The following is a 13690-nucleotide window of genomic DNA, read 5'->3' as shown; positions in this document are numbered from 1 at the left end:
TATTATTCTTAGTTTTTAAAACTAGAAATCTGTAGGCCGCACTGTTTTGTGCGTAACCTATAAATACACAGTCGGTCGTTTTAGGACCTAAGTTTCTTTTCTTAGTTTTAGGTAATCCTACTTTAGCAAGACACCCCCACACTTTAATATATTTGTAACTAGGAACATGATTCTTCCATAGTTCATATGGTGTTTGTTCAGAAGATTTAGAAGGAATCCTATTTAGAATATAACAAGCAGATAGAATTGCTTCTCCCCACATATTTGAGGGTAAGCCTGAACTATTTAACATAGCATTCATCATCTCTTTTAGAGTTCTATTCTTACGTTCTGCTATTCCATTCTGTTCTGGTGTATAAGGAGCTGTAGTTTCGTGAACTATTCCATTCTTTTCACATAATTCTCTAAATTGAGAAGATTCATATTCACCTCCTCTATCTGTTCTAAGTCTTTTAATTTTTATATTTAACTGATTTTCAACTTCAATTTTGTATTTAGAAAAAGCATCTAAAACTTCGTCTTTGTTTCTTAATAGATAGACTCTAGTGAACCTAGAGTAATCATCTACAAAAGTTATGTAATATCTTTTTCCACCTCTAGACATGTGATTTCTAAAATCACCTAAGTCACTGTGTATTAACTCTAATAGAACAGATGATCTTTCTATTTGTTTAAAGGGTTTTCTAATGAATTTTGATTCGACACATGTTTCATATTTGTCAAATTCTTCATTAGATATATTAGGTAATAAACCTAATCTTTTCATTTTCTTCAAAGATGCTATATTCACATGACCTAATCTACTATGCCATAGATAAAAAGGTTCAACGATATAAACAGAACTGAATGTCTTTTTATTATTATCATTGGATACATTTATAATGAATAAACCATCACTACAGTATCCCTTACCATCAAAAGTTTCATTATTAGTCATTACATGCTTATTTGAATCAAATACTGACTTAACACCAACCTTATTAAGAAGCGAACCAGAGACCAAGTTTCTTTTAATATCGGGCACATATGGGACATCATTCAACAATAGAGTTTTTCTAGAAGTGAGTTTCAAAAGTACTTTTCCTTTCCCTACAACTGGAGATGTTCTAGTCTTACCCATGAACACCTGTTCATTATCTCCTGATACTTGTTAGGAGGTAAACATGCTACGATCCTTGCATACGTGCCTAGTTACACCAGTGTCTAGTACTCACTCCAAATTGTTTACAAGAAAGACTTCTGACACCACAGGTACTACCATGTCAGACTCATTGCCTGTTTATGTAAGATTAGCCTGCGGCTTATCTTTGTTTTTCTTAAGTATGCAGGTTTTAACATGATGCCCAGGCTTTCCATAGTTGCAGCAATTTCCCTTTTTCTTGAATTGATTATTTGCATTCTTCTTTTTGAGGCTGTATTCATCTGTGTAATATCCAGGTTTGCCACAGTTATAACATTTGCCTTTTTTCTTATTGTTTCCCCAACTTGATTTCACAAGATTCGCCTTTGAATCTATCTCATTTTTATTTTCTTTTTGGTCCCCGATTCTATTGGCCTCCTCTATTTGTATGTGTACGATAGTGGTTTCCAAAGAAACACCGTTCTTTTTATGTTTCATTCTATTCTTATATTCTTTCTAGGAGGGCGGTAACTTTTCTATTAGTGCTCCTGAAAGAAACACTTCATCCAACTTAATTCCTTCTATCTATAGTTCATGAACTAGACTTTGAAAATCATGAATCTGATTTGTGACAGGTATATCGTCTGTCATTTCATAATGAAGGAAATTAGCAATTGCATGTTTCTTAGCGCCTGCATCTTCTAATATGTATTTCTTTTCCAAAGCAGTCCATATGTCTTTAGCAGACACGTAAGAAGCATACACGTCATATAGTTCGTTGGATAAAGAATTTAGAATATAATTTTTACAATTATTTTCATCTGTTACTTCAGTTTGATTTGCTGGATCTATAGTAAATGATTCAGATAATATGTATGAAACTTTCAGGGTGGTCAGAGCGAACATCAGTTTCTGTTTCCACCGTTTAAATGATTGTCCAGCGAACGGTTCGATTTTGGCTAACTCAGTAGAAGCATTTACTGTTACTGTAGCCATAGTCTATGTAATTCAACAATTTCGATTTCAAGATTGTTGGAATATTTGGTTGAATTAAATAGACTATTAAAAATCGAGAACCAAAAAAGGAAAATAAATTTTGAGAAAGAAGAACTTATTGAATTGAGTCGAGGCGTGACTGAGTCACTCGGCTTGAAATTGAATTTGCTCCCCTTGGACAGCGTCCCAAGTGTAACAGGAATCAACCTCAAGGATACAACGACTATGACCCGGTCCTAGCGATGCACTCACTGTACATGGGCTCGAACCACTTGTAGTTTAATCCGAAAGTGCTGAGTTGACTCAGCGATACATTCAGTAAAATTCTTAAAACCGTATTAGAGAGAGTTTTTTAAGAGAGATAATAATTTCGTATATTTTAAAACTGGAATCGGTAGTCTTTATATGACTCTAAAGTGGTGTATAAACACCATTTACAAAAGGTTAAGTCCGTTGAGTTTAAACCCAACAGGTGCGACCAACCGGAAGAGATGCATCTCTCTGGTTTAAAACGAAAAGACGCAAGTGCGAGTACACTCTTACAAATAAAGTCCCGCGAGTACCCATACACATACACCCACGCGAGTACACCCACACCACACCCGCACCAAGCCCGTCCCGTCCCGTCGCGCACGCGAACACGGACTCAGCTCGGGCTCGGCTCTGCGCGCGCGCGCGTGTGGTTAATGGGACCAAATTCATATTCCCCCTAAAAGGGGCTCAAGCCCTTGACAAAAAGACTATCTTATATACAAGATAGTTTACTTTGTCAAATCCGATATGGGACAAAACCCACAACACAAAAGTACCAAAACTTTTTAAATGTGGAGGGAAATCACCGAACATTTGAAAATTCAAATTTTTAATATTATTTTAAGACGAAATATAACATATAGTATGATCTATGGTGGGGCCAACATGATGAATGGCATGGATCTCATGCAATTGTGCTCTATTCACACATACAACCTATTCGCTTTTGTATAAAGATTAGCAAACCTCAGTTCTGTTTAGTAGAATATATTTATTGGATCTTTTTCTTTTTCGACATAATCAACTCAGTAGTTTTCTAATTGGATTTTGTTGTATTTTATTAGTTAGATGAAGTTCCATGGATTCGCACTGCTCCTGCAAGATTGTCGGCTCCAGTCGTTTCATTGCTGCTGCCTTTACCATCCAATACAGAACTGCTGGAGGCGATGAATTCTACACCATTAAATACAGAAACACCGGGAGCCGTGATTTCTACACCATCCAATACAGAACATCCGGGAGCCACAACGTCTAAACCATCTAATATGGAACCATGGGGACCCATGATTTCTACATCACCCAATACAGAACTGCTGGTGCCGACAACTTCTACACCATTGAAGGAAACTTACAATGAAAACCAAACAGATACAAAGTAAAGAAATCTATGTTGTGTTGTTTAATGCAATGAAATCTTTTGACCATGAATAGATTTCCTCACGCGTGTAAAAGGCATGTAATGTAAACGATGCACATCTGCCAACGAAGTACATTTGTTATTTTTTCTGAGATCCAATCCATTCATTAGAGCACTACCACCATTTAGATGCTATTATCCATGAATAAGCTTTTGCTACTCTCCAAGTGGGCCATATTTTATATAAAAAAATATATATATATATATATATATATATATATATATATATATATTTTATATAAAAAAATATATATGCGGTTGAAAAGCCGTGGCTTATCTGCCAACGTACCAGTTTTTTTTCACGAAAAGACATCCACATGGTAAAGCCCACTTGATGGAGGGTCTAGATATATTACAACCATATACCGCGCTGTGACAAGTAAGGGCGTGTGCATGAGCTGCATTGCACCCGCGTGTGGGCGTGCAAATCTCTATAAGATCTGGTTGTGCCCCAGCCATAGAGGTATACCTGTGCCGGGGATGTGTAGGACCCACAGAGATGTCCGTGACAAATCCACTCCATCCATCTATTTTTAAAGACCATAATAGGATATCATGATAATAATTATGAAGATCCAAAACTCAAGTGGGCCACCAAAAATAAAACAGTAAGAATGGAAATGTCCACCGTTGAAACCTTTCCGGAGTTGAAAATGATTTTTATATGTCATCCCAATCGTTCATATTGTTATTACCACTTAAGTTAAGTTTAGTGTAGGAACAAAAATGTTAGAAAATTGGTTGATCTTTTTAATGAAACTTAAATAATTGTTTTAAAAAAATATATCAATACACAAATTTTTTTTTGGAGAAATTTACGACTGTACGACCCATTTATGGCACACACTCCATATTAGCCACCCCCACTAGGGATCGATACCAAGACCTCAAATGTTGAAAAGAGGTATCTCCACTCAGTCTGCTAGTTGAGCTATGGATCCAGGTGTATCAATACTCAATCATGAATCAAAACATAAATAAATAAAAACAAGTACACACCTATTCTAATTTTATAACCAAATTAATATAAGTATATTTAAAGTCTATTCATGTAATTTATAAATATAAAAAGACATATAAAAACACAAACTATATATTTAAAAGCAAAACAAAAATTACTGTGCCAAGTAAGGTACATATTTGATTTAATGTTTAAACATAAAAATTACTAATTAAAATATTTTAATTTTTTAAAATTTTCACAATCAAGCCAATCTCTCCCAAATCTTAAAATGGGAATACATAATCTATAATTTTTCAAGTAAAACATGAAAAGCTATAAATTTATAAAAATTTGATACTAATTTAACATGATTTATAAAAATAAAAATAAAAAATAAAAAATGTTAACTGAATCAAACATATAGGATATATCCTATTACTTATAAGTTTCATATAGTGAGAGAAACACCCGCAGCACTTAAAATACTGATCCTACGCCCATACGTTTGATCTCCACTGTTTTATATATCCTATTACTTATAAGTTTTATATATGCCTGTTTTTTTATTACATTCATATCCTGCTGTGATCTTAAAAAACAGATAGACGAATTGGATTTCTCACGCCCATCTATGTGGGCCCCACACATGCAAATCCGCTCTCCTATCAAACTTGGAAGCGGATTGGCTGGTGTACCACACACCAGCAATATAGCTAGTGTAGATAGTGTCGGGCGAAGGCGAGCGCCGACGCTCCTCGAGCTCCTGAGTTCTACAAACGGTGACAAGTAGATCAAAGTTACATGGGCACGTATTGATGTATTTATTATATCCAAACCGTTAATCCATTTTTCGAGATCATTTTAAAGCATTAGAAAAAAAATTGAATCATATTCAAAACTCAAATGGACCACACCAAAAATAGCAGCAAGGATAATGATTTTCACTGTTAAAAATTTCGTTGGGCCCACCGTAATGTTTATTTTCCATCAAATCTGTTAATAAGGTAAAAAATACATGGATGAAGAGGAAAAACAAATTTCATATTGATCCGAAACTGATGTGATCTCAAAAAGGGTTTCAATGGTAGAGGTTAAATCCTCCACTGCTTTTTGCAGTGTGGTTGACTTGATCTTTAGATATATCTTATTTTTCTGTTGAATCCTTAATACGAGCTCACTAAGTGAATGGATGGTTGGATATAACAAATACCTCATGATGGGACCCACGGAACTTGCTTACGTTAATACACCAGATATGTAGCGGTGTGTGGTACATCAGCCAATCCGCTCTCCTATCAAACTTCGGCTTGGCTGCGGGTTTTGATAAGATATGGTGCCGTCGGATCAGAGTCTCGTACTGACGAGGATTTCCACTCTCAGGTTTCAACCGTTCATTTTCTCATTAGTAGTATATAGAAGCTGTAATTCTATAATCATGTTTCATTGACGATCCTGACCTTTGATGTTGAATTTGAATATGAACCATTGAAAAAAATACTTTTCAATGTTACATATTCATCTTCATAGAGAATCATCCATTCAACGAATGTTTTTTTTATGAAGGCTCGTGGATAATAGAATTCAGAAAATGAACGGTTCACATCATCATCTGTGTAATCCATGGTGGAAATCCTCCCGGTTATGATACTGCGAGAATGGGACAATGCATCATGTCAAATTCCGATTGACGCGGATTGCCTACTACCCTGCGGTCCCGACCTCGGCATTGGCAGGAACTCCGAGTGGCCACCGTGATATATAGGTTTTATCTACACCGTCTATTCACTTTTACATGTCATTTTAGAGTATGGTACAAAAAATGAGACGTATAAGAGTCTCAAGTGGAACACACCACAGGAAGCAGTGGTGATAATGAGGTCTACCGTTGAAACCTTTCTAGGGCCCACCGGGATGTTTATTTGCCATCCAACATGTTAGTAAGGTCACGTAAACCTGGATGAGAGGAAAAAACAAATATCATTTAGGTAAAAAACTTCTGTGGCCCTTAAGAAGCTTTCAACGGTGATCATTTAATACAAAATGTGTGGTCCACTTGAATATTAGATCTGATTCATTTTTAGGATTATTTCCTAAAATGATATGGAAAAATGGATGTATGGTTTGGATGAAACCCACCAGCCGGAGAGTAACCCATCCCATCAGCGTTCATTCAACCCAACAAGAGAGCCGGAATAATGGAGCATGGTAAACCCATCTTGCTACATTACACGTGGCAGATTGACATTTGAGACCATCTATCTAGTGGGACCTACGATGGATGGAAAATTATTCAAGAGACACATATGCCGACTGATCAAAACATCTGATGAAAGGCCTGAAAATCTACCGTACAGTAGAAAGACTGTTAATGGTCAAAATTAAACCATGGAAAGTGATTTCTATGAATGTCTGATTAGTGTGATTTTTGAAAAATGGAACATCGACGTTGAGTAACGCCAGATGTACAGTCCCGATTATCACATTACAATTCCACGTGTACGGTGTAGAGATGGATCTACCATATCCAATTACTTCCGGTTTTACCGTATAAGCCGGTTAGGATGATATTACCGCCATTTTTCAAGGTAACGGACTTTTAAAACATTTCCTCAAGTAGCGCAGATTAGCTGAGACAAGGTAACAGCTTAGTGGGTTCAGGCCCTGCCCGTGGGTCCACTTCTATTTATCTTTTGTATATCCACGCCGTCCATCCGTTTTCTCGTATCATTTTATGTCATGATTCCAAAAATGAGCAGATACAAATCTCTGGTGGACCACACCACAGGAACACAGTGGTGATTGAACGCCTATCCAACCTGTTGATAAGGTCACATAGACCCGGATGAAGGGTAAACACGATTAGAAGCTTGATCTAAAACTTTTGTGGCCCCAGGAAGTTCTTAATGGTGGAAATTCAAATCCTAAAGTGTGGTCCGTCTAAGATTTGGATCTACCTCATTTTTTTGAACCATATTAGAAAATGATCTCTAAAAATGAATGGACGGCGTGGATATATAACACATAGATTGAGGTGGGCCCCATCTTCATGGCCTCATCCACTTAGCTGTTACCTCACCTAATCCTCGTCCTCTCTCAGAAGGCAGAGCAACTGAAACCAGCTCTCTCTCTCTCTCTCTCTCTCTCTCTCTCTCTCTCTCTCCAAGAATCCATGGATTGGTTTCGGAAATCTGCTATCATGTGGCCACCAAATCCCCGGAGCCTACTATCACAGGATGGCGAATTGGGGGCCATGGGACACCTTCAGCCGTCTCAACCTGCACCAGTGGCTCCACAACAGAGCCTGCCAATGACGATCGATGGTTCCAGCATCACTAGCACATCTCACCAACCATCTGTACCATTGGCGACTGGCAGTCCAAGCGGCACTGCCTCATTTCAATCAATATCCAAGAAACCAGCCAGAAAACAATATGGATTGGTGCAACAATCACCAGTGGCTCCAAAACAGACCCTGCTGACGATGACTGACAGTTCCAGCAGCTCCGGCGCATCTCACCAACCATCTGCACCATCTACGACTGGCAGTCTGAGCTGCACCACCTCATCACAATATATATCCATGGAAGCGGTAGGAAAACAAAATGGATTGGCACAACCCGCACCAATGGCTCCACAACAGACCCTGCTGATGATGACGGACAGTTACGACAGCTCTAGCACATCTCACCAACCATCTGCACCATTAGCAATTGGGGGTCCGAGTGGCACCATCTCATTTCAATCAAAATCCATGAAATTGGCCAGAAAACAATATGGATTGGTGACAGAGAGCAGTGTCACAAGAATCATTCCGTCGCCCACCTCCATTTATCTTCCTAAAGTGCAGTCGAAAGAACCCAATTCAAGCAACGCCAGCCCATCATCCATGATTCTTGAACGGGCCATGAGGATTCTTAAGAACACGAGTATCAAGATTCCCCGGAGCTCTCAGAAAAGGGCAGCCCACCACCGTCTCCGGAAGATCATGCCGCCGCTTGAAGAAGAAGACCCAGGCATTGGAGATGGTGATTTTCTCCATCTCAGAAGTGGCGTTATTCCGACAAGGCCTGCCAGTCAGCGGATCACTACACTGAGCCATTCCGATAACAGAGGTGGGGGTATGGATGGTGATAATGCATCCAGAGGTGGAGATATTCGACCGGAGCCAAATTCTTTGTGCCAATCGCAGATCATGATGCCACACCCTTCTGACAATGGTGGGGACAGCAATGGAGATGACACATTCCTTCTCACCGCCGGAGATATTCCAACGCACCTCTCACATACCACGATGCCACAACCTTCCAGCAATGAAGGTGGGGGCAGCAATGGAGATGGTACAATCCTTCTCAGCACTGGAGATGTTCCAAAAGGGCCCACCACTCCCCGCTTCTCGCTGACCACGGTGCAACACCCTTCCAGAAATGGAGGGGGCAGCATTAATGGAGATGATGCATTCCATCTTAGCATTGGAGATGTTTTGACAGGGCCCACCACTCCTCGTATCTTTCAAACCACGATGCTCCTCCATTCCGACAACGAAGGTGGGAGCAGCAATGGAGAAGACACATTCCTTCTTATGGCTGGAGATGCTTCGATGGGGCCCAACATTCTGCACCTCTCTCAGACCATGATGCCGCACCTTTCTAACAGTGAAGGTGGAGGTGGGCAAGGTGACAATACATCCCTTTATGATGGTAGAGATACGCTGACAGAGCCCTCTATTCCACTGCCCATGCAGGCCATGAAACTGCAACATTCTGACCAAGAATGCACCAACAGCAGCAACAGCAGCGACATGTTCTATTGTGGCAGTACACATTTTCTGCAAAGTCCATCTGGGATGCTGAATACAAGTTGGTTGCCTTTGGTAATTACAAAACATCGCTGCAATTTCATTGAATTTTTTGATTATATTGGGATTTGATGTTTCTTTAGCTTGTTCTTCAAGCTCTATTTAGGAATTATTAAACAAAGATTGTGATATCTTGGACTTCCCAAAATTGAATCTGATTCTTGAATTGAATTCTTGAAATGATTGGGTTTTCTGATACCCTGTTTCTCAAGTCTGTTTTGTGCTTGTTCTTCAGTCTCTATTTAGGAATTATCAAATAAAGATAGTTATATCTTGGACTTCTCAAATTTGAATCTGATTCTTGAATTGAATTCTCGAAATGATTGAGTTTTTCTGATACCCCGTTCCTCGAGTCTGTTTTGATTTGAGATTTCGTGTTGATGATTGGATGGGATCTTCATTGAATTCGATTCTACAAACACTTGAGTTAATGTTTAGGAACTTTTTCTTTCTTCTGTTGAATTCAGGTTTGCTGATTTGTGAGTTCGGCAGATGCCTGGGAACCTTTTTTTTCTTTTGTTGAATTAAAGGTTTGATGATTTGCTGTTTCTTGAGCCTATTTTTGAATTGGACTGAGAGAAGGAATTCTCCAAAAATACCGTGATATTTGGAGTTTGCCTGTTAATGTAAACTGGAACTGATTTTCTTGAGTTGAATTTTACAAAGAACCAAATTCAACAAAGGATTGGAAATCTCTCTCTCTCTCTCTCTCTCTCTCTCTCTCTCTCTCTCTCTCTCTCTCTCTCTCTCTCTCTCTCTCTCTCTCTCTCTGAATTGAGTTTTTGAAGGATTGCTTCTGTTATTTCATTTTGATGTTATTTGCATCCAATAGCTCTTAAATCAAGATCTGTCTATGAATTGAGTCAATAATGGATAGGCATTTTTTCAGACTAGCACTTTGTTCTGGTGGGCCTCAGATTTCAATGGTCTAGTCCTTCGTCTAGTCGGACAACCACCCCTCTTAAAGAAGAAAGCATTTCCTCAGACTAACACTCTTTTCTGGTGGGCCTCACATTTCAATGGTCCTGTCCTTTCGTCTAGCATGACAACCACCCCTCTTAAAGCAGACAACCCTAGCCATCCTAGTATTAACCTTCAAACAGTAATATGAAAATTAGAAATATCCAACAGTTCATTTTCAATGTTAAGAGATCCACTGATCGGATGGCTAGGATTTGGTGGATAGTGTCAGTCCACTCCCATATTCTATATGGCCCACTAACTAGACATTCTGGATTATTACAAGATAGCCCCAACAGTGTGGAATTGTTTGCCAAATGAAAATGCTGATAATTATGACAGTTATGGCTGACCATTGCTACTCATGCACAAGAGCAAATAGGGTGCATGTTTGAAAGATTCAAGCCACTTATCAGGAGGGCCCAACTATGTCTATCACTCGACTTTCGGGAAAGGCATGGATAATTGAAATAAATCACTCCTTTAACAATTCATCATTGCCTATTGGCCAGACTGTTGGATATAGGATGATCTATGGTGGGGCCAACATGATGAATGGCATGGATCTCATGCAATTGTGCTCTATTCACACATACAACCTATTCGCTCTTGTATAAATATTAGCAAACCTCAGTTCTGTTTAGTAGAATATATTTATTGGACCTTTTTCTTTTTCTTTTCCCACATAATCAACTCAGTAGTTTTCTAATTGGATTTTGTTGTATTTTATTAGTTAGATGAAGTTCCATGGATTCGCACTGCTCCTGCAAGATCATCGGCTCCAGTCGTTTCATTGCTGATGCCTTTACCATCCAATATAGAACTGCCGGAGGCGATGAATTCTACACCATTGAATACAGAAACACCAGGAGCTGTGATTTCTACACCATCCAATACAGAACATCCAGGAGCCACAACATCTAAACCATCTAATACAGAACCATGGGGGCCCATGATTTCTACATCACCCAATACAGAACTGCTAGTGGCCACGACTTCTACACCATTGAAGGAAACTTACAATGAAAACCAAACAGATACGAAGTAAAGAAATCTATGTTGTGTTGTTTAATGGATTTTCTCCTCCTCTAATGCAATGAAATCTTTCGACCATGGATAGATATCCTCACTCTCAGCGCACCAAAACAGTCACATTGAACTGCAACACTCACCAATATTATATATCTCTCTATTCATGCACCCTTTTAGATGTGTGACCGAATATCACGCATACATGTATATATATGTAGGCATCCATATGTTGGGATGTACTGATTTTATCTGTGATCAGAACACCATATTTTCTAATTTCATACCTGTAGAAAAATTTTACATTTCCCATTCATGTGTAATGATGCTCTTCAGTGGATTTGCATCCATAATTCTCTCTTTCTCCATGTGAGTGTGTTCATATCATGTGTTTGTTTCATTTGTATAATTTTTATTCTAAAGGGAATTTGCAGGTCTCAAAGACATGCGGGCCATATGGAAGATAGCCGTAAAGCTTTTCGAGAGACGGTATTTAACAACTTCCATCGATGTTTTATTTATTTTTCCTTGTCCTCTGGAAGTAAGAGAAGGTAGATGGCCATCTTATTTTAGTTGGGCTTAGAGACTCCAATACTCATTTGCCAGTAAATACTTAAATCAAGGGGACATGTGCTTGGTTGACATGGTTTAAGTGTGCTGCAATCCAGACAGTCTAAACTGTGGGCCCATTGTCATGGATCATGCCTCAAAGTTACACTGATTGGAGGTTCTAAACCTCAACTGTCTTATTGAGCTGGCGATGATCAATCAGATAGTAAGATTCATCGAAACAGCGTTGTTCTTGTTGTGCTATGCTCCATCAAAAAAGGGGGCGCATGATTTGAACTGTCTGGACCATGTAGTTTTTTAATCTTACCTGTGCTTTAACTGCAGCTTGATTGGCTACAAGAAGAGTATGAGATTGTTTCTGAGTTGGTGCGTTTTTATTTATATCTTGATGAGTCAGTGAATCCTTTTTTATCAAATACATGTGTAATGCCATGTTCAAATGTTTCGGTGCAGCTTTTATACACGGAAGAACAATGGGCGATAGCAGACGCTGTAGCTAAGAAATATGAAAATCAGGTTAGTTCTTATGTTGTGATTTGTGATGTAAGTGGAGATGCACTGCCACCCAGATGAGTTATTTTGTAGAGGCCTGGATTAGTAGTCAAAAGATTGTGGTCCTTGAGGACTATGGCCCACCATTGATTGTGGAAACAACGGACATGAATCCATCACCTTCCAGGTTGTGGGTTGATTTACTGTTTCTTGAGACTATTTTTGAATTGGATTGACAGAAGGAATCGAATTCAACAAAGGATTGGTTCTTCTTATTCTTCTTCTTCTTGCAAATAGTCATTTGAAAAGTATATATAGCCAAGTGTTCAATAGGTCTACTGATCAGATGGCTGCACTAACTAAATGATCCGGATCACTAAAAGATAACCCCAACTGTTTGGAATTATTTGCTCAAATGAAAATTCTAATAACTGCTACATGTACATAAGAGCAAATAAGGTGCATGTGTGAAAGATCCAAGCTGCTAATCACGAGGGCCCCACCATGGCTGTCACTGGACTTTAGGGAAAGGGATGGATATTTGAAAATAAACAACTCCTTTAACAATCCATCACAGCCCTCAAATCCAAAACTTAGAATTATCCCACTGGCCAGACTGTTTAATATGGTAAGATCCATGATGGAGGTCATCATGATGAGTGGCATGGTTAGCAAACCTCAGTTCTATTTAGTTGAAAATATTTACTGGACCTTTTTCTCTTTCCATAAAATCAACTTAGTTTTTCAACTAAGCTTGCTATTTGGATTTTTTTTGTGTTTTATTAGTTAGATGAAGTTTCAGGGATTTGCACCAATCGTCGAAAACTGTCAGCTCCAGTCTTTTCATTGGTGCTGCCTTCACCATCCAATACAGAATCACTGGTGCTGATGACTTTTACACCTTCCAATACAGAAACACTGGGGGCCATGATTTCTACACCATCCAACATAGAACAGCCTGGGGCCATGACTTCTAAACCATCTAATACAGAACCATGGGGGGCAATGATTTCTACAACACCTAATAAAGAACTGCCGGGGGCCACAACTTATACACCATCAAAGGAACCTTACAGTGAAAACCAAGCAGATCCAAAGTAAATAAATCTATTTCTTGTTGTTTGATGGATTTTCCCCTTCCTTAAGGCCTGTTTGGATTGCAAATTATATCAGTAATGTAATGTGAAAGTGTCATCATTATGATTTTATATCATTTGTTTATATCCGTAATTCGGCGGTCAAATATAGATGTAATAGGAGACAGGTAAAGGACTT

Source organism: Magnolia sinica, chromosome 3 (assembly GCF_029962835.1).
Source record: "Magnolia sinica isolate HGM2019 chromosome 3, MsV1, whole genome shotgun sequence".
Classification (NCBI taxonomy): domain Eukaryota; kingdom Viridiplantae; phylum Streptophyta; class Magnoliopsida; order Magnoliales; family Magnoliaceae; genus Magnolia; species Magnolia sinica.
This window is presented reverse-complemented; position numbering follows the sequence as displayed.